The 20,845-nt window shown below is 43.7% G+C and overlaps 1 protein-coding gene across 16 annotated transcripts in view; it reads right to left on the bottom strand.

The window, feature by feature from the left end:
- LOC307193327 (uncharacterized protein) overlaps positions 1-20,845 on the bottom strand; it is a 62,614-nt gene that overhangs the window by 19,335 nt on the left and 22,434 nt on the right. For 13 of the 16 annotated variants that reach the window (XR_013830299.1, XR_013830300.1, XM_079935160.1 and 10 more), the window contains 2 exons: positions 459-653; positions 64-123 (listed from right to left, as the gene is read on the bottom strand). The gene's annotated coding sequence lies outside the window, so the exon portion shown is untranslated. Of the gene's footprint in view, positions 1-63; positions 124-458; positions 654-869; positions 886-6,497; positions 6,537-7,088; positions 7,442-20,845 lie in introns of those variants that run through there. The other 3 variants (XM_079935166.1, XM_079935153.1, XM_079935154.1) reach the window with 3 other exon arrangements.

Here is a 20,845-nt window from a genome sequence, read left to right as displayed (position 1 = left end):
GTACTGGAAGGCAGCCAGAGTCAGCAGAAAGAAGATGAGGAAGTTTGTGTCTGAAACACTTACTTTCTTGTTGAAGTAAGAGGTATCCCCTTCAGGTGAGAGAGCAAGGACACACAACAGAGTCTAGTGGGACATGAAAAGAGTGGAGAAAGAGTCATTGTTAACGGCCATAAGTAAGGGAGTAGAAAAAAGAAATGGGGACCACATGTCAGTTAAAATAAGACAGCCTATGTTGTTTCCATAGCTCTGTGACTGGATCTAACAAAACACATTGCTCTGAAAGCAGGTCCAGAGAAGATAAATGTTAGAGATGCACAGAATGCATCTGCAGTGAGGTTCCATGGGACGGTAAAATGGCTTGGCAGTCTGGGTATAATGTTGTCATGATGGACCAGCAGTCAACTACAGGGAATCAGCGGTAAAATGATAAACTGTATTCTAGTCAAACTTACACTCACCAGAGCCCGGAAGGAGGAGAGCCCGTGTCTTGTGCTGCCCAGTATCCATGTCCCTCCCAGCTCAGGTATTGGCAGGGAAGCCCAGGCATCTTGTCTTGGGCCAGGCACGCACCTGGCTTGTCAGAGGGTCCCAGAGGTGCTGTGGGGAGGCAGCTTTTGCTCACCATGTTCAGGGAAGCTACAACACACCAGATACTGAAAGGAGAACCAAAGCCACTATTAAGACATAATTCAACTGTCTCCCAGTCCAGCAAGGGGTCCTGTTAGCACCGTATCAGTGCAACTGGCGTCACCCCACCCCAGGACCAAGCCAAACGAACGCCTCTCCAGGGGCCTCGAGACCCCACGACCTGGGCCACACACACGGGAGCATCACTCAGCTATGCAAAGGGGTGAAGCCCTGACACTCACAACAACGTGGACGGACCCTGAGAACATGATGCTCAGTGAGAGAAGCCAGACACAGAAGGACACACAGTGTGTGATTCCATTGATGGGAAACGTCCAGAACAGGCAGATCCACAGACACAGAGTGTCAGGGGCTGGAGCAGGGGACTGCCGGCCCTTTGCGCTGATGGAATGTTCTGGAATTAGAGGTGAAGGCTGCACAGCTCTGTGAATATAGTAAAAGCCATTAAATTGTACACTTCATATGGGTGAGTTCAGTGGTGTGTGAATGCTATCTCGGCAAAGCTGTCATTTAAAAAGACACAAAACCCACAACACCCAGCGTGGCTCCTTCTCCCCTTGTCCCACCCCTTCACCTGGTGTCTGTCCCAGACCAGGTGTGGGCCCAGCGTGTCCTGTGGCCCCAGCACCTGCTCTCCGGTGGGACCCTCACTCAGCCTTGCAGGTGAGCACAGAGCAGACGCCAGGGAGGCACCTGCACACCAGGGGAAACGTGAGCCACCACCACCATGGGACATGCAAATCCTTCCCTAGAGCTCCCCGCCCCAAGCCCCATGACTCCTGCCATCCCCGTGGGCACCACCCCGTGGCGGTCCCCCCCCCCAGGGACACAGCCTGCAAAAACCCCTTCCCCACCCAGGAAAAGACGTGTCAGGTTTTTAAAGGACCAGCGTTCTCAGAGGTAACCTCTCTCACACACCGGCTGCCCGTGCACCTGGTGTGAGCCTGACGTGCTTTCCCGACATCGGCCGCGTACCCCATGACTAACTGAGGGGATTCAAATGGAAGCCCCTCAGAGATGAGAAGGCATCGTCATCCAAGGTCAATACTCAGTGAAGCACGCAGCCTCCGACCTCCCAACTGCAGCTCACGGGAACCTGTGACTCGGGAGCCCTGCCAGGCGCCCTGGACAGGAAGAGGGCCCGGTCCGACACAGGGGCGCTGAGGAACAGAGCCCCGGGCTAGGCACCGCGACAGCGGCCGTGGGTGGGGAGAGAGAGTCTGGGAAGGAACAAGAAAGGCGGGCAGTCAGGGAGGCACTACAGAGCCACGCATGAGCTGCGGAGGACCATGGACAGGCACCCGGCATGTCCTCTGTTAACACCCTTGGGACCGCTTGACGCCATGGGCGTGACAGGAGACCCGGCTGGTGGGAAAGGCAGGGACAGCTTGAGGGGACAGAGAAGACGTCAAAGAGGCCTCCAGGCAGCACCCTGAGTGGGAGGAAGGAAACAGGACTGTCATCCCACAGCCAGGGAGAGAAGGCGCACGCACTGGGGAAGAGTGCCAGGACCACGAGAGGAGGACACAGCAGAAAGAAAGAGGGAGGAGAGGGGTTTCCTGGGAGACATGCGCCGGGCCCGGGGCCCAGGGATGCGCAGACACAGTCAGTCACACCCTACAGGTCCCCAAATCCAAAAGGGACACCAAACACTCTGTATCTTGATTGTATCAATGACAATGAAATCATTACATCGGTGCATAGCTTTGTAAGATGCCACCATCGGGAGAAACTGAGTAAAGAGAACGTGGGATGTGTCCGACCTATTTCTGACAGCTGTGCAAGAATCTACGATAATCTCAAAATAAAAAGTTTAATTTAATTAAGGAAAAAAGGACGCAGCTCTTAGAGGTAGACTGGGGGCCGGTCCCCTGCAGCTCCCAGCCGCCTCCTGCCTAGTGAATATCCAAAGGGCCGCCTGGCTGCCTCTGGCCCCTCCCACCAGGAACAGAGTATACAGGCAGCATTTGGATGTTAGGGATCAAAGTATGAAAGCTAACAGGCACGTACATACGGAATACCAGGCATTTCCCGGTGATCCCTTCCTCTTCAAAGGGGCTACTTCACCCACGGAAAGTCCTCAAAGGGTTAACCTGCCTTCCACCTGAGCTCAGATTAGGCAGGACTCACACCAGCAGAGGTCAGATCAGAAAATGTTTTCTGAGTCACAGGGAGGGATGGCTCACTCACCCTCCCACTTCAGCTACTACCCACTGTGGAGTGAAGGGTGTGACTGCTCAGCAGGCATTCATCAGGGCTCGTGGGCTCTCAGGAGGAAGCCAGAAGCAGGCGGGGACACTCACGCTGGGGCCGCTCCACACCCACAGCCTCAGTGAGTCACGGAGGGGAAGGACCACTGCACGCCCTTGCTGGCTCCTGCCCTGCCATCAGGCAGCCGAAGATACCACCTGCTTCCTCCTGAGCTGAGACCCGGTTTTCCCACCAAAAGAAGGACCATCCTGCTTTAGAAATGCCACCGTGAGCTATAAGTAGATATCTGGGAACTCTCAGTCACAGAAGGAACAAAACTCGCCCTGCACCCCACCCTCCTATTTGTCAATTGCGCAAAAGCCCATCTTGGAGGCTGGACATTTCGGAGTACAGGCGGTTGTGGCTGTTTACACTTCCTCCTGCGGGTGCCCCCACCTCAGAGAAACCACCCACACCTCCCCCAGGGCAAATCTGGCAGCCCCACTCTCTGGGACCTCAGTTGATCCCATATACGGGGCACTACACTTCAGCTAACTTCTGTGTTTATAGATCACCTACCGTCCTTAGTTCATAAGTTTTGAGAATAAGAATACTGTCACCCTCAGAATGGGAGAAAATATTTGCAAACGAATTAACGGACAAAGGATTAATCTCCAAAATATATAAACAGATCATGCAGCTCAATACTAAAGAAACAAACAACCCAATCCAAAAATGGACAGATGACCTAAATAACCATTTCTCCAAAGAAGACATACAGATGGCCAAGAAGCACGTGAAAAGCTGCTCAACATCACTAATTATTAGAGAAATGCAAATCAAAACTACAATGAGGTATCACCTCACACCAGTTAGAATGGGCACCATCAGAAAATCTACAAACAACAAATGCTGGAGAGGGTGTGGAGAAAAGGGAACCCTTTTGCACTGCTGGTGGGAATGTTAATTGATACAGCCACTATGGAGAACAGTATGGAGGTTCCTTAAAAAACTAAAAATAGAATTACCATTTGATCCAGCAATCCCACTACTGGGCATATACCCAGAGAAAACCATAATTTAAAAAGACACATGCACCCCAATGTTCACTGCAGCACTATTTACAACAGCCAGGTCATGGAAGCAACCTAAATGCCCATCGACAGATGAACAGATAAAGAAGTTGTGGTACATATACACAATGGAATATTACTCAGCCATAAAAAGGAAAGAAATTGAGTCATTTGTTGAGACGTGGATGGATCTAGAGACTGTCATACAGAGTGAAGTCAGAAAGAGAAAAACAAATATCGTATGTAAACGCATGTATGTGGAACTTAGAAAAATGGTACAGATGAACTGGTCTGCAGGGCAGAAGTTGAGACGCAGATGTAGAGAACAAACGTATGGACACCAAGGGGGGAAAGCCGCGGGGGGGTGGGGATGGTGGTGTGTTGAACTGGGCGAGTCGGATTGACATGTATACACTGATGTGTATAAAACTGATGACTAATAAGAACGTGCTATATAAAAAAACAAATTAAATAAAATTCAAAAATCAAAAAAAAAAAAGAATACTGTCTACTGTCCTCCGCGCCCCCTGGAACACTCACTCTAAATATCCAGGAGGTGCTTGCAGAATGAATGAATCAATGAACAAACAAGCTCACTCATTTCAAACGTGCGGTCACGTGAATAACCTGACCTTCTAAGAAGTTAAGCTTCTGGAAGGAGCCCATTTTCTTAATGTATTCAGCATCGAGTCATCACAAAATATGAACTCTTATAAAGTACTGCCCCCTCACTTCCCATGAGAAAGCAAAATTCCTCAGCAGGGAAATGGGAGGGTAGCAGACATTACCCGCAAAGCTTTAGGAAGGCTGCAGCTCGCTGAGCACTTCACTAGGGCCCCTGACCGCCTGCCTGATAGTAGGACAGACACAGCAGGAACGGCTGCTGACCGGCAGAAAGAGCACCCGGCCAGGCAGGCAGCACACCCTGCACCCTGCCAAGCGAGGTCCAGCCAGCAAGGGAAAGATGCTCTCTCCACTTCAGAACCGCCCACCACTAGAAAGCCAGGTCCTGCCAGGGCCTGGACACACGAGGCCTTCCTTACAAGGGTTATAAATCTGTGGCCTTGCTCTGCCTCAAATAAAAGACAGAGACGGGGACAACATGACCATCTCCAGATGAACCTTCAACTTCGTTTCAAGTGCCTGGGTGCTGGGTCACAGTGCATTTCTAAACTCTTCCAATACTCAAAAATACCAATTTCTAAGATGCAGAAGGGTTGTTAAACATACACTTAGCACAGATCCCAGTCCCACTCCTGAGTATTTTCTCAAGTGAGGTAAAAACCCAAGTTCACATGGAAACCTGCCCTGGGATGTTTACAGCAGCTTTATTCCTGATCCCCTCAAAACTGGAAACATCCCACAAGTCCTGCCACCCGCAGGCGAATGGACAAACGCATCATGGAATACAACACAGCCAGAAAAAGGAGTGGCTTCTCATACCCGCAACAACAGGGATGATGGACTTCCCTGGTGGTCCAGTGGCTAAGACTCCGCGCTCCCAATGCAGGGGGCCCGGGGTCCATTTCTGCTCAGGGAACTAGATCCCGCACGCTGCAACTAAAACATACTGCATGCGCCAATGAAGATCCCATGTGCCGCAACTAAGACCCAGCACAGCCAAGTAAATAACTAACTAAATCAATGTTTAAAACAACAACAACAAAAAAAAACAAACCTGGGATGAATCTCGCATAGGTTTTGCTGAGCCAAAGCAGCCAGAATTGAAAAGCTACATGCTGTTGTTCCGTTCATCTGGCTTTCTGGAAAAGCCAAAACCTTAGGGACAGAGAGGAGATTAGTGGCCAAGAGGCTAGAGGCGCGCTGGCGCCAAAGGGCAGCAAGTGGGATGACAGGATTGCTCTGCCGCCTGACGGCGATCATCTGTCAAAACTCCTACAACTGTGCACTACAAGTGAACTATGCTTCACGGTTACTAAGGATAAACAAATTAATACATTTTGAAAAATGCGCCGGCCAGCCAACCGGTGCATGACAAGTGCAGTAAGAGGGGCGGGGAGGCGAGGCAAGTGGATCAGCTGGAGTTCTGAAGGCTCTCCCCACTTTCAGTTTCCCTCCCCTGGGATGTCTCCCCGCCCTGCCCACTGCTCAGGCCGCCCACCCGGGCCACCCGGAGTTACCCAACCGGAAAAGCCAGAGCCCAGGCTCAGCCGCGCCTCCGGGCACAGGAAGGGCAAAAATAGAAAGCGCCAGTGCGCGGTGGCGGGCTGGAAACCCTCGGACCTCAGATAACTGCGGAGAACCGGGGCCCGGGAGTCAACATCGGCTCCCAGGCGGTCCCAGCGTCCCGACCCCGACCCCGGCCGCGACACACTTTCCACGAACTGACACACACGGAGCCCGCGCGAGGGCCGGGTCGCCTGGAGGCCGGTCCCCCGCAAGCCGAGCGCACGAAAGAGCGCCCCAAAGGCGCCGGTCCAAGGCGCCCGCTGCGCTTTCCCTCCGGAAGGTGGGCTGCAGGGCCCAAGCGTAAACCCTGAGACAAGGAACACGCGCACCACGCCGCCACGGGGGACGAGAGGCCGGGCGTCCACCTAGCCGGACACCCTGCATTTCTGGACTCACCGGACGCCTGTGTAAATTTACGTCTGGCGTGTCATTTTCCAAAGGCCACTCAAGATCAGGGGACAGAATGCCTCCTCTCCAAGTGTCCTGCCAGCCCACCCACTCAAGATCAGAGGGACAAACTGCCTAACTAAAACAAAACAGAAACGCAAAAAAACTGGAATGAGGGAGGAAAGGGTGCCCTGAAAAATAAAAAAAAGAACTAAGCACGTTGACAGCGCTAAGAATAAACTACCAGGAAAAAGAAACCCTACATGTCAGATCCTAAAGTACAGAAGGGCAAGCCCCGGCATTCCAGGCCCGGGGGGACCGGGGTCCCCAGTCCTGCAAAGCCAACCGCAGACCGGCTCAGGCGCTCCTCGGAAGCACGGGGTCCCCGCGGCTGAGTCTGCGCCCCCTGCCGGCGCCGGCTCCCCTCTGCCCACCCTGCGCGCGGGGGCTAGAAACTGCCGCGGAGAACCACGGCGGGGCGGGAAGGGGGCCTCCAAACAGGGTCTGGCGACTCGAGTCGCTCCGTTTCTCGGTGGGCTCAGCGCGCGCCGTGGGGGAAGAGGGGCGGGGGCCCGGGAGGAGGAGACGGGCGGCACTTACGTAGACCGGCAGCGGCCACGGGTAGACGGCGGGCTCGGCCCCCACGAGCGACTCCAGCCTCAGCTCCAGCTTCTCCCCCATGTCTTCGCGCGCGGCCCCCGCACCGTGCTAGTTTGGCGGTTGGCGGAGGGGCGCGGCGCCGCCGGCGGGGTCGGGGCAGACGGGCAGACGGGAGGCTGAGGGGAGGGTGCCTGGCCTGGGCCTCAGCTGCCGCCGCCGCGCTCCCATCCGGCCCCCGGCTCCCTCTTTGCGGTCACAGGCGCGGGGCCTCCAGCGCTGTCGCCAACCCGGGCCGGCGTGAGGCGAGCACAACAGCCGGGGGCCGGGCTGAACCACTCGCGGCACGCGCGGACCGCCCCGTGGACTCGCACGCTCTCACGCACGGACGCACGCACGGACGCACGCAGGCACAGACGCACGTCTTCGGCTGCCCCTGGCCGCCCCCACCGGCCCGAAGCGGGGACCCGGGAAGACTCCTCAGGGCCAGTGGTGGCGGGTTCGACTCCCGCACTTGACACACCGTGACACACCCCCTCCCCCCCAATAATAAGACTATAATTCCTATTAAATATGACAGCCAGAATCCCGGCTTCTGTTCACAAAAATGCCGTGTATTTAGCCTATGCTAGGCACCAGACCACAGACGCTCAGTACTGGCAAAAAAGGAAATGCCCTGCCCTCATAGCGCTGCCATTTTAATTGGAATAGTAGTGACAATGGTCAAGGGAGAAAATAAAGTGTCATCACCGCCACGGGGATGGTTAATCTCATGTGCGCACTGCGTGGGGCCCCGGCAACCACAAACATTATTCCAGATGTGGCCAGGAAGGTATTTTTCAAGAGAGGTTAACACTGAAATGGGTCCACTTTGCATAAAGGAGATTGTCAATGCCACGGTGTGGGTGGGCCTTGTCCATCACTTGAAGGACTGGAGAGAAAAATGAGGTTCCCTAGAAAGAGGGAACTGTTCCTGCAATGGCCTTGGGACATCAGCTCTTCCCTGTGTCTCCAGCCCAGAGTCCTGCCCTGACTTGCCTGCCTCACGGTCACATGAGTCAACTCCTTAAAACAAAACTATATATGTAAAAATACTGAATATATACAAGCCTATTAATTTGTATATGTGTGTATACATATTATATATATGTATACACGTTTATATGTGCGTGCGTTTGTAGTATATGTGTAAGTACTATATACAGTATACATACAAGCCTATATATTTGTGTGTACATATTGTATACATGTATGTATGTGTATATATATAGTATACATATTATAAACGTGAACATGCTGTATATATATATTGATATACGGGTGTGTATATATATAGTATATGTACACTGTATGTATGTATACAGTGTATATTTATATATAGGTGTGTCTCGGTTTTTTTTTAACTATGGACATCCAGTTGTTTCAGCACTATTTGATGAAAAGACTATATTTGCTCCATTGTATTGTCTTTGTTCTTTTGCCAAAGACCAGTTGATTGTATTTATGTGGGTCTATTTTGGGGCTCTTTATTGTTCCATTGATCTACTTCTTGTTTCACCAATACCACCCTGTCTTGATTACTGTACCTTCATAATAAGTCTTCAAGCTGGGTAGTGTCATTCCTTCAACTGTGTCCTTCAATGAGGTGATAGCTATTCTGGGTCTCTTGCCTCTTCATATGGACTTTAGAATCAGTTTGCCAATATCCATAAAATAACTTGCTGGGATTTTGATTGGGATCGCACTGAATTTCTATAGATTAACTTAGAAAGAACTGATATTTTGAGAATACCAAGTCTTCCTATTCATGAACATGCAATATCTCTCCATTTATTTAGTTATTCTTTGACTTCATTCATCACGGTTTTGTAGTTTTCCTCCTATAGATGTTGTACATATTTTATTAGATTTATATAGAAGTATTACAGTTTTGGCAATGCTAATGTAAATAGTGTCAGGTTTTTTTTAAATCTATTCCACTTGTTCATTTTTGGGATATAGGAAAGCAATTGCCTTTTGTATATTAACCCTGGATCCTGCAACCTTGCTATAATCACTTATTCGTTACAGGAGTTTTGGGTCAACACTTTAAGATTTTCTACATAGATGATCACGTCACCTGTGAACAAAGACAGGTTTATGTCTTCGTTCTCAATCTGTACACCTTTTATTTCCTTTTCTTGCCTTATTGCATTAGCAAGGACTCGCAGCACAATATTGAAAAGTTATAATAAAGGAGGACATCCTTGCCTTGTGCTTAATCTTAGTGGGAAAGCATTGAGTTTCTCTCCAGTAAGTATGTCAGCTATTGGTTTTTTTGTAGATCGTATTTATCAAGTTAAGAAAGTCCCTCTCTATTCCTAGTTTACTGAGAGTTTTTCTCATGAGTGCACACTGGATTTTGTCAAATGCTTCTTCCGCATGTATTTATATGGTTTTTTTCCTTTATTTGTCTTGGTTGGATTATATTAATTAATTTTCAAATGTTGAACCAGCCTTATGTACCTGACACAAATCCCGTTTGGTCATGGTATATAATTGTTTTTATACTTTTTTGGCTTCAATTCGCTAACATTTTGTTGAGAATCTCTGACACAATTTTTATCACATTTCTACTATAAAAGGTTTGGGATTCTAACGAATTTAAGCTATTAATTAGTCTTATCAAATTGTGCTCAAAGATACACCATAGCAGAACCCTGAGGGAATGGATAGTGAATGGTAAGGCCTGAATTTACACTTCTTTTAATCCTGAATCCTGAATCCGTCTCTCAACAAGAGTTCACGGTTGATGTTTATTTTTTTGGAAATTAGACATAGCTCACTCCATTCATTCATTCAACAGATTCTACAGCAGAAGGGAGGCTCCTAAGGAGGTAGGGTGTATTAGTGGGGCTTCAGGTTATTACAGGGAATGCAAGCAAGGACTCATAATGGAGACGGTGATATTTGAGGAAAGACCTAAAAAAGTGAGTGGATGAGTACTGTAGATAGTAAAGACAACAGCAATTCAGGTAAAGGGAACAGCAAGTGAAAATGTCTTCCTACTATACTTGTTGAACATCAAGGACTAAAGAGTATAAGGTGTTTGGAAAAGAGTGAGCAAGGAGTAGAGGTGGAGGAGATGAGATCAAACATATAATGTGGAGGATAATCATGGTGCAACTTTCCAGCATTTTAAGAACTTCAGCTTCAACTATGATGAAGGGGAAGACACTGAAGTCACGTAATTCTTCTGACTTAGATTCTCAAAGTGTTCTCCAGCCACTGTGTTAAGGACACAGTTCAGAGGGATAATAATTAAGATGACAAACAACGAAATCTTAATCCTGAGTGGTAACAGTGGAAAAATCGAGAAACTGTCAAATTCTGGTTCTATCTCAAAGATAGGGCTGACACATTTTGCTTGTGTATTGGATGTGAAAGGAGAGAGAAAGAAAAACATTAAAGATGAATCACATTTTGTAACTGAGCACCAGGAAGAATGGAGCTGCGCTTTTCTGTTTTGGAAAGTCTACAGAAAAAGCATGAGTGACTATGTGTGTATTTGATTGCAAGGTATATTAAGTTTGGGATGTCAATTAAATGACAAAACAGAGATATTCTGTTAGTAACCAGTCTTGTTAGGTGGACCCAGTCCGTAAATGACAACCATCAACCTACCTAATCTGCTCAGTTTGAAGCCCCATAAAGGATTTGGGGGCATTAGTGTGAAGAGGGCTTCCTTTTGCGTTTGTGTGTATGTGTGTCATTTGCTTTGACACTGTGGTTAGGCTAAAGTAGCACTATTCTGGGCTTTCATCTTTGGCAACTTTTTTCTCACCAAGAAGATTTTTTATTGGGTTGACGCCAAATGAGTATTTGCCTGATTCTTTAACTATTTTCCTAGTTTGGACAGCCACAAATTTGGTTAGTATTTGTTAATTTCACCCTTCAACTTGGACACACTTGAAGCGAAGTGAAGTCCCACCACACTGATGGTAGACTCCATCTGAGCATGCTCAAAAGAGCACAGAAGGTTGTCCACGGGGAGGGTACTATCAGAGGCTGATTGACAGCATGTGTGTTGTAGACCAACTTAAGGGCAAACACATACGGTTCTTACGCTTTCCTGCTCCTAATAATAGGCAATGGCAGGCTCTGGATCACAATGTTTGAACCCAGCAGGAACAGTGTTGCATTATATGTGGCATGACTAAGATAAGGGGTATATATGTTATCTAGCATATATCTTCTTTTTTATGCTACACAAATACAAGGCTGTCACTTTCTGAGACATTAAACTTTCTCTGGCTGTGACAGATTAAAAGCAGATGCCAAGTTAGAAACATTTCTGAATTAGGTGATTTGGGTTCCTTGACCAGGTTAAAAAAAACAAAACAAAACTGGTTTTCTTCTTGGTTTCACATTTAAACAATATGAGTTAGTCTAAACTATATGACCAAAAAATCGAACTACTAAAGTAACAGGCTCTTATCATTATTATTTTGATATAATAAATAATAGAGGGATATTGTTTTACTAATAATTACCAGCATTTAGTAACGACAAGCCAAACATTAAGCCTTTAGGAAATTTGTGAACTCCTTCATTTCTTACAATAACTCTGTCAGATTGGTACCAGTATTTATCCCCATTGATGAAGAAACTCAGTTTCAGAGGAAGACACTGGGGCACAGAGAGGTTAAATGTAACTTGTCTATAATTGCCCTAGCTGCTACGCTAGTCGGCTTCATCAACCACTATCACCACTATCACATTTTTTTAACTGGACTTCAGATTCAGATAAACAATTTTTCCTGGTTGCAAGGAAATCATTTAACAGGCCCACATTGCAATGCTTGAAATGCAAGTCTGAGCCCAAATCTGAGAACCCTAAACCATGTGATCACTAAAAATACTGAGTATCAATTCTGAGCCTTATAATATGAGTTTGCATTTAAAATAACAGGCCCTATTAGGAATAAGTGTACAAATGGCATTCTAGGAGGGAATATATCCAACAGGTGTTTTAAATTCCTTTAGTGGCAGTGAAAAAGTATGAAGGCATTTCCTGCAACACTAAATGAGCTGATTTGCTTTTGGTGGGTAAACACTGAACTTAGTTTACAAAACTTAACCTGAAAGTATTTTCTAAGTGTCCTGCTATTACTCAAAGTTAGCCTTGTTATCTCCTTTAACAAACAAGAATGGTAAGACACAGTCTCAGTTAGTATAGTATGGATAAATCATTTGCAGTCTTGGGTAAACTTGTACCTTAACGAATGTTTTCAATTTGGGGAAGACATGATTTCACAATTGCCATTCTCTATGCGTATTATTGCCATATAAACTAATTCCAGCAAAAGAATGCTATAGTTAGGTAGAACCTTTCATAAAGTGATGCAGTCATTCAGGAATACTTTATAACCTAAACCGACTGGACAGTCAGTAACCAATGAATTATCCTAATGCTGATTCATCTCAGAGGTCCTTTATTCCAATGACTTTCGCTGCTATCCTTCTCTTTTCCTTTTGGGATTAAGAACTACGCATAAAGTCTTAGTTACTCTAAGGTTCACCTTGTACCTCTCCTGTCATACAACTCGTCACTTTCCCCATCATCTGCCGCCAAATGCCAAAAAGAAATCTGAGTACTCTGCGGTCATGGCACAGGTATTTCTAAAGAGAGAAACACCTGTTCAAAAATCACTAATCCGAGAATAAATATATGGGGAAATGAACTGGGGACATGAGTGGAATCAACTGAAACTGTGAGAGGCCAGCAGGGCAGATATGTGTGTCTCTATGTGCCTTAAAGAATAATGCTCTCTATGAGAAAAAATGCTTTAATGCCCCAAACTTTAATCCAATTAATATCTGGGAATATATTTCAAGACCACTTGTATATATGTGTATGTACATAATGTTAGCATTGTATATTATTTGTGTTATGTTCTCCCTTATATTCATGGGAATATGTTGCCTTTAAAGTTTAAACTTTCTTGTTGATTTTTTACATGGATGAAGGTTCACACAGTAAGATAAGTTCAAGGATTTCTTTCTCCAATACCATTGATATGAATTCCTATTACTTAATTTCTTTTTGATAGATTTTCAGATGACAGTCCAAGATAGTTCTGCCAATGGAAATCACAGGACTACCAAATATGGAAAAGACTTTGGAACACTTACAGTGTGTTTTCATGGTCTGCATCAGAATTCTACAGAAGGCGTTTGGCTGAATTGGCAGTGAAATGAGAATGGAAAGTTAGTGTGTCGGTTACTTTTCAGTGCGGTATGTTTTCTTTTCTACTATTCTACTATGTATTAGAAATTACGTAAAAATCAGGAGAAGAGAAATGGTTAAGAAAAAACATAATCTGTCATGTTAAAGACATTCGGCACTTACCTAGACTCACAGGTAACATGAGAGAACATGAGAGCTGGCTTGTGAGAGCTAACCTTGTTCCATTTCCCTTAGTGTCTTCATGAAAAGCTTTGAGGCTCAAAGAAGGAAGTGACCCTGCCAGGTGCATACCATGAATCAGTGATGAAAGGGAGACTCCTTGGCTTCTGTAGAGCCATGCCTCTGTGCACACGGTATTAAAGAAGCATTAATTAAATGCCCCTTTATCTAACAACGTGGAGCTTAATCATAGGGTTTGGGCTTCTTGTCTCTCCTTTTCTTTTGCTTTCTCTTTTACATCCTTGGAGGCCTTAGGTTTTAGTTGCTCTCTTGAACTGGATTTACAAGACATTTATTTTCACTAGCCCTTATTTTTTTGGATTGTAGGCTGAATTTTTAAGAAGTTGGGGAAGGATACTGAACTGCCAAAAGTTAACAGATTATTGGCAAAGATATAAAAATAATTAGAATGCCAATTTCCCTGGGTATTCCCTGTGTACTTTAGGGGTAAAAATAGTATTTGTAAAGTGATTTCAAAATGTGCAAATATTACCTGTGGGATATAACCTACGGGTGAAGAGCACTAACTCTAAAATTAATTTGCCTGGATCTTTTTTCCCCAGCTCCACCACTTATTAGTGGTGGGAGTTCAGGAGTGGTACTTCTTTGTGTTTCACTTCCTCTTTGAAAATCAAGGGCTTAATAACCTCACCCATTTTACAGGGCTGTGGCGTGGAGTTAATACATGTAGAGTGGTTCGGAATCCATGCCACTCTTAAGTCTTTTAAAATCAATCTTACTATTGTTGTTACTACTATTATTAATTTGTTAGCTGTCCTTGAAAAAGTTTGCCAGCAGTACTCACTTGCTTTTCTTTTTGCTGTATATTCTCTACATCCCACTTAAGCGTTCTACCAAACCTTAAGAGGCTCTTTTCAGATATTTTACACCTCTTTACTTGTTTCTCACAGCAAAAGTAAAAGGAGTGTGGCTCCCCTTGATCAAACAAACCAGAACTTTGGTTTTCTCCCATTCATACACATTGGTGAACAGATGTGAAAAAACGACTCCATGGGGCTTTCAGTCTGGAGCCAAACATCCAGGCTCTGTGTAACTCGACACTATTATGCACACATGTTGGTCCCTTAGGACCCAAAAGAATCTCAACTAAGCCCATCATTATTTCAGGAATATGACGAATGCTTTTTGTGAAGTAGTTGAATGTAACAGAAGTACAAGAAAAAGCAGAGGTGTTTTGTATCACAACTTTTTGAGAAATGCTCAGAGCTCTAAGATGTAGCTGACAATTCCCCCATCAGCTAATGCTTTCAAAGTGACCATAAATTTCACTATAAATACATTTTTTCAGCAATGGCACTAACGCAGTGACTATACTGCTCAATTCCTCACAGTGTCAGCATTAAATACATTAAAAGGGTAAGTTAAAATATCTGTCTGATTGCTTCTGACATAACCCCGAGATCTCTTTTATTTCTGTACTCCATCAATTATAATGTGGAACATTAAGACAAATTATTTCTAAACACTAACGAGGAATGTAGCAACAAGTGGCAGACAATCAAGGGGAATTTTGCCGTAGCATGGTGCTTATTTTGTTACAAGCAGGAGTGCAAACCCAAAGGATGTAATTTAGAGGAAACTCTGTCCCGTCTATTCTCTAGGAACTAGAACAAGGAGACTGAGAGAAGATGATTCTGGGTAAATCAAACCGTTTTCTCCGAATTACAGCTGACTAATAGGGAGCAAACTCCCATGGAAGGCTGTGATCTGCTTGAAGAAAGCTACGAGGTTGCCCTGGTTAGGGTCTTTCATATACAGTTATTCAAGCTCAGACTTGATCATCTGTCAGGGATGCTACAGTAGGGAGAGTTTTGCCATAGCTCTGAGACTCAGCAACATCACTTCCAACTCTAAAACCTACAATGTTAATTTAATCACCAACACCAGCCATCATTAAGAGCGACCTTAAATAACTCCAAATCTGTTCATCTACTCACATATTCTTTACACAGTCAACAGACCTCGAGTGATTACTACATGCCAGACACAGTTCTAAGACACAGAATAAGGGATAAGAAAGGTAACAACCTCTGTCACTGTGGGGCTTGAGTTCTTTGGGAAGAAGTTCATCTAACTACAAAGAGACACCAAAGATAATATTTGTTTTTATTATTATTCTGTGAAAGAAGTAAGGTAATATGATAAATTGGGACTAAGTTAGGCTGGTAGGACAATCACGGAAAAATATCTTTAAAAGATGAGTGCCAAAGAATAGAAAGGAATCATTTATGGATAATTTTTCTGGAAATAATATTTCCAAAACATGGTAAAAGCAAATACAAAGGCGCTGAGGCAAGATGAAGCTTAACTACAATCAAGAAACAAAAAGAAGCTAAAAGGTTAGGTCAGGAGATAACCACACAAATTTACACCAGCTGGTCCCTAACTTCAAGTCTACGTGGATATATTCTTGAGGTGAGTTAGACATATATATCATCCAAAAAACAAAAAGAAGTTGACTCCACAATTACCCTGGAAATTCTGAGACTCTTTACAAAGGCACCACCGTATTAAAGTTCACAGACATCATTCTCCAAACTCCACTCTGGCCATCATTTGCAGGCATTTAACAGGGGTGTTTAATATCCTCTCTAAAATATTGGGCAGGAAGAACAAACATCCTAGCATGTCTGCACCGTGCACCTAGTGTCCCGCAATTGAAAAGTAGCTGGAGCTCACCCTGCTGATGGCTTTGCCGGTTTTTTTTTTTTTTTTTTTTTTTTTTACCTTTTATTAAGAATCCCATCTCTTTTAAGAACTGGGATATATTTTTTGAGGGAAATAAACTATAGGAAAATTCAACTGACAGAGATCATACTGTACTTAACTTTTCTGTTCTTTGCTACATTTATTTGTTGAGACAAACATCTGTTCTTAGCCTTTTTTTAATGGCTCTGTTAAATAGAACAAACACACAGTACACTGCACATACTTAAAGAACACAATATAAGTTCTGAAATATGCGTATACCCATGGACCTGCCAACACAATCAAGAGAAGGAACATATCCTCACTTGCAAGTGTTTTTATGCCTCATTCATAAAGCCCCTTTTTCCCCTCACATTCCACCCCTCCACATCCCCAAGTGACCACTGATACGCTATCATATCACTCTATCATTAGACACGTGTTTGCAATTTTCTAGAAATTTACATAAATGGATTCACACAGTGAGGACTCTTTTATCTGGCTTCTTTCACACAATGTAATGATTTTGAGAGTAATTCATATTTTTGTAGGTATCAATAGTCAATCACTTTGCTTTGCTGAGTAGTGTTTCACTGTATGAGTATACCACGGTATGTTTATTCATTCGCCTGTTGATGGGTGCTCGAGGTTGTTACAATTCTATTAAAAATAAAGATGCTGTGATGATCCATGTACAAGTCTTTGTATGAACATATGCTTTGATTTTCCTTGCATAAATATCTAGGTGCAGAAAGCCTGGATCATACGGTAGGTGTATGTTCGACTTATAAGGAAACAGCCAAACTGTTGACTGAAGTGACTGTACCATTTTCCTTCCCACTAGCAGTGTAAAAGACTTGCAGTTCCTACACTGCCTCACCAATACTTGGTGTGGTTGGACTTTTCTAATTTTAGCCATTCAATATGTGTGTAGTGGTATCTCCTGGGGCTTTCATTTTCATATAGCTAATAATTGATTACATTGAGCAACTTCATGTGCTTATTTGCATCCGTATACCTCCTTGGCAGGATCTCTTTTTAAATATTTTTACCCATGTTGTTAATTAAAAAAATTTTTTCTAATTACTGAGTTTTGAGAGTTCTATACGTGTTAGAGACACAAGTCTTTTCAGGTATATAATTTGTAAATATTTTCTTCCAACCTGTGGCTTTTCTTTTATTAATAATGGCTTCCAAAGATGAAACCCAATTTATCACTTTTTTTCTTTTATGGATCTTGTTTTTGGTGTCATCTCTAGGAAATCTTTGCTTAACCCAAGGTCAAAAAGATTTTGTCCACGTTTTAGAGATTTATGTTTTGATCTACATTTAGTTAATTCTTTATATGGTGTGAAGTAGGGATCAAAGGTCATACTTTTGATATGGCTATCCATGCACAGTATCCGTGTGATATATGCTTCTGGCACCATTGGTCAAGAAGACTATCCTTTCTCCTCAAAATTCGCTTTGCAGCTCTGTTGAATAATCAATTGTCCTTATATGTGTGGATATGTTTCTGGGATCTACATTCTATTTGATTGATGTATTATATGTGACCCTTGGTTGTAATATATTCTTTCACAGATGTCTTTCCACTTGCTCATGTAAATAGTCTCCCAGTAATATAGCCTTACCATTTTACTGGACATACCAAGGTATACCTGAGATGCATTTGATAAATCGATGGAACTTGCACTCAAACTAGGGTTACTTTCCAAAAACACTTAAAATGTTCAGGTGTAAAAACTATGTACTCTACAGCCTTCCTGCCTCAACCCAGAGTATGTTAACGCAGACCCACAAGCTATTTTGCACGTGTATGGGGCTGTAGAGTCTGGGGAGTATGAGAGTGGTGTGTGCTGTCTATCCCAAAAGATCATCATAGGACGCAAAGGAAACATTAAGGAAATAGACAGGAATAGTCAAATGCCAAACGTTAAAATATTTCTCATGTGTTTTTAATATTTACATTGAGATAAATAAGCAAATTATTATAAAATACAAACATTTAGAGAATATTTCAAAATGCTCTTTTTTGCCAGATGCAACCAGATACTAGGAATAAATAGAGGAATTTTCTGGAACCAGCTTGTCTTTCTTTTTTTTATCACCACTGAGTGATGGGGTTGTATTTTATTCAGTCTATTGTACATGTGGGTGTGAATAAGATGGAACTTCTCTCAAAAAGAGATATGAGCAAAGAATATATGTTGTCAACTTGTCTAAAACATTTTTTCATGTTCTGACTCATTTTTCTTTGTATTGGCATTTCAAGAGATTTTGTTTTTTAATTTGACTATTAAGAAACCTTGATAACTTCAGTGATATCCCATGAAGATAATATAAACAACTGTAATGGAAAATGAAAAGATGATAATAGCAACCAGCACTGTGACATTTCTTGCCATTGTTCTTTACTATTTAGAATAGTAACAAACCCCATATTCATCTGACTTTTTGAACTTTGGCCTTTATTTTTGTGGAAGAAGTTCCTTTCACTTTGCTTATTATCTGTTTGCAATTAAAAACAATGAATGGGAGCTTCCCTGGTGGTGCAGTGGTTGAGAGTCCGCCTGCCGATGCAGGGGACACGGGTTCGTGCCCCGGTCCGGGAAGATCCCACACACCGCGGAGCTGCTGGGCCCGTGAGCCATGGCCACTGAGCCTGAGCGTCCGGAGCCTGTGCTCCGCAACGGGAGAGGCCACAACAGTGAGAGGCCCGCGTACCGCAAAAACAAACAAAAAAAAACAATTAATGACCATACTTTGATATGATCATCTTAGAGTTGTATAGAGGGAGGATAGTTATGCAACTATTTATATATCTGTGGGTTCAAGAAAGTTTAAAGGCTTGATATTTGAATCCTGTGGAATGTAGCCTCTTTTCCCAGAGGGAAATGAACATATACATGTACTAACTGTAGTTTATAGTAAAGCAACACCTGTTCTTAGTGCCACCTTCTATTCCAGGCATGTTTAGGTATAGGGAAGGGGAACAAGAGCTATAAAACATAAGTCTTGTCTATAAGGAGTTTACAGTTTAGGGGGGTTGAGGGCACTCAATGACTCAACGAGGATGAGCCTGATGCAGGTGGCTACAAGGTCACTCTTGGATAAAGTCTGCTTTAGGAAAGACCAGCTTACTCTTATTCTGTTAAACTCTTTAATGCGGTGTCCAATAAACCTGAATATCAAGCTCAAATGCCACTTTTTCCAGGGGGGTAACAGCCAACAAGTTAATATGATTCCTACACACTTGACACAACTCACCAGAGGTCTTGAATTCGGTGAGCACATTGACCTCCTTTAAGAAAGATCACCATTTAAACTTCGAATGCTAAGTTCTAAGAGAATGAAGTAAGGAATAAGTGATATTCAGGTTCAGAGGTGGAAGAGAAAAGAGGGCTCCCCTTGAGTAGAACATTTTGTTGGATTCTCCAAAGTGGCAAACAATAAGGAGAACACTAACCAGCTAAGACTCTGAAGAAGTTGAGAATTAAGATGAAAGCCTAAGATGGAGGTCAAAATGTCCCCCAGATTTAAGGATACACTTAGGCTGAAAGGGAAACTATTGAAAAAGATGTAGAAAATCCTAAATATTTCACAAAAAAATTATTAGAACTAATAAAACAACTTAGCAAAGTTTGTTTGCAGAATATGAAATCAACATATACGCATCACTTGCATTTCTGCACATTAACAATGAACAATCCGGAAAAGAAATTAGGAGAACAATTCCATTTACAATAGCATCAAAAAGAATAAAATACTTAGGAATAAGCTTAACCAAAGACATGACAGACTTGTACACTGAAAACTACAGCATTATTGAAAGAAACTAAGGAAAACATAAATAAATGGGAAGACATCCCACGCTCATAAACTATTGTTAAAATGTCCATATTACACAAAGCTACCTACAGATTTAAAGCAATGCCTATCAAAATCCCCTATTTTTGCAGAAATAGAAGAAACGACTCCAAAATTGATATGTAACCACAAAGGACCCTCAACAACCAAAGCAAACATGAAGACCTCACACTCTCTTTTGAAATGAAGTTTTCTTGTTATTGTGGGTTATAAATCCAAAGTCCTAAAAGTCCATAAATTATCCTCCTAAATTTACATTTTGGTTAATTCTCAGTGACAGGCCTTTCCGTGCCTGAGTGGCAGTGAGGGCTGCTTCGATATTTGTAGCTTGGACTTCTGTCACTGACATGGTGTGGGTATCTCAGAGCCTGGCTCTTTTATCAGTCGATCAAATCCTGCATGAACCATGCTCAGAAGGGCCCCACGCTTGCTTGGTTTCATGCTGTGCTACTGCTGTCTTGACATTCTTAATGATTTTATCTTTGAACTTACGTTCTGTAAGTAAAATTTATAGGACAATAAAATATACACATGAGCGGAGGAGACATGTGCAATATGTGTGTCTCCACCATTCCTGCTGCCCCATTCACATCTAGTTTTCACCCTGCTTATGGTGTGCTTTCCATGACACACTTATTTGGTACCCATTTGGAGTCTGATTACTGAGTTCCACCAGAATTCTGTGCTACTGCTCACATCCAAGACTAAGTGAAGGTGTTAACAGCTCCAGGAG

This window comes from Stenella coeruleoalba (genome assembly GCF_951394435.1).
Source record: "Stenella coeruleoalba genome assembly, chromosome: 1".
NCBI lineage: Eukaryota > Metazoa > Chordata > Mammalia > Artiodactyla > Delphinidae > Stenella > Stenella coeruleoalba.
The sequence above is the reverse complement of the archived record's forward strand: the minus strand, read 5'-3'. Positions and strand labels throughout refer to the sequence as shown.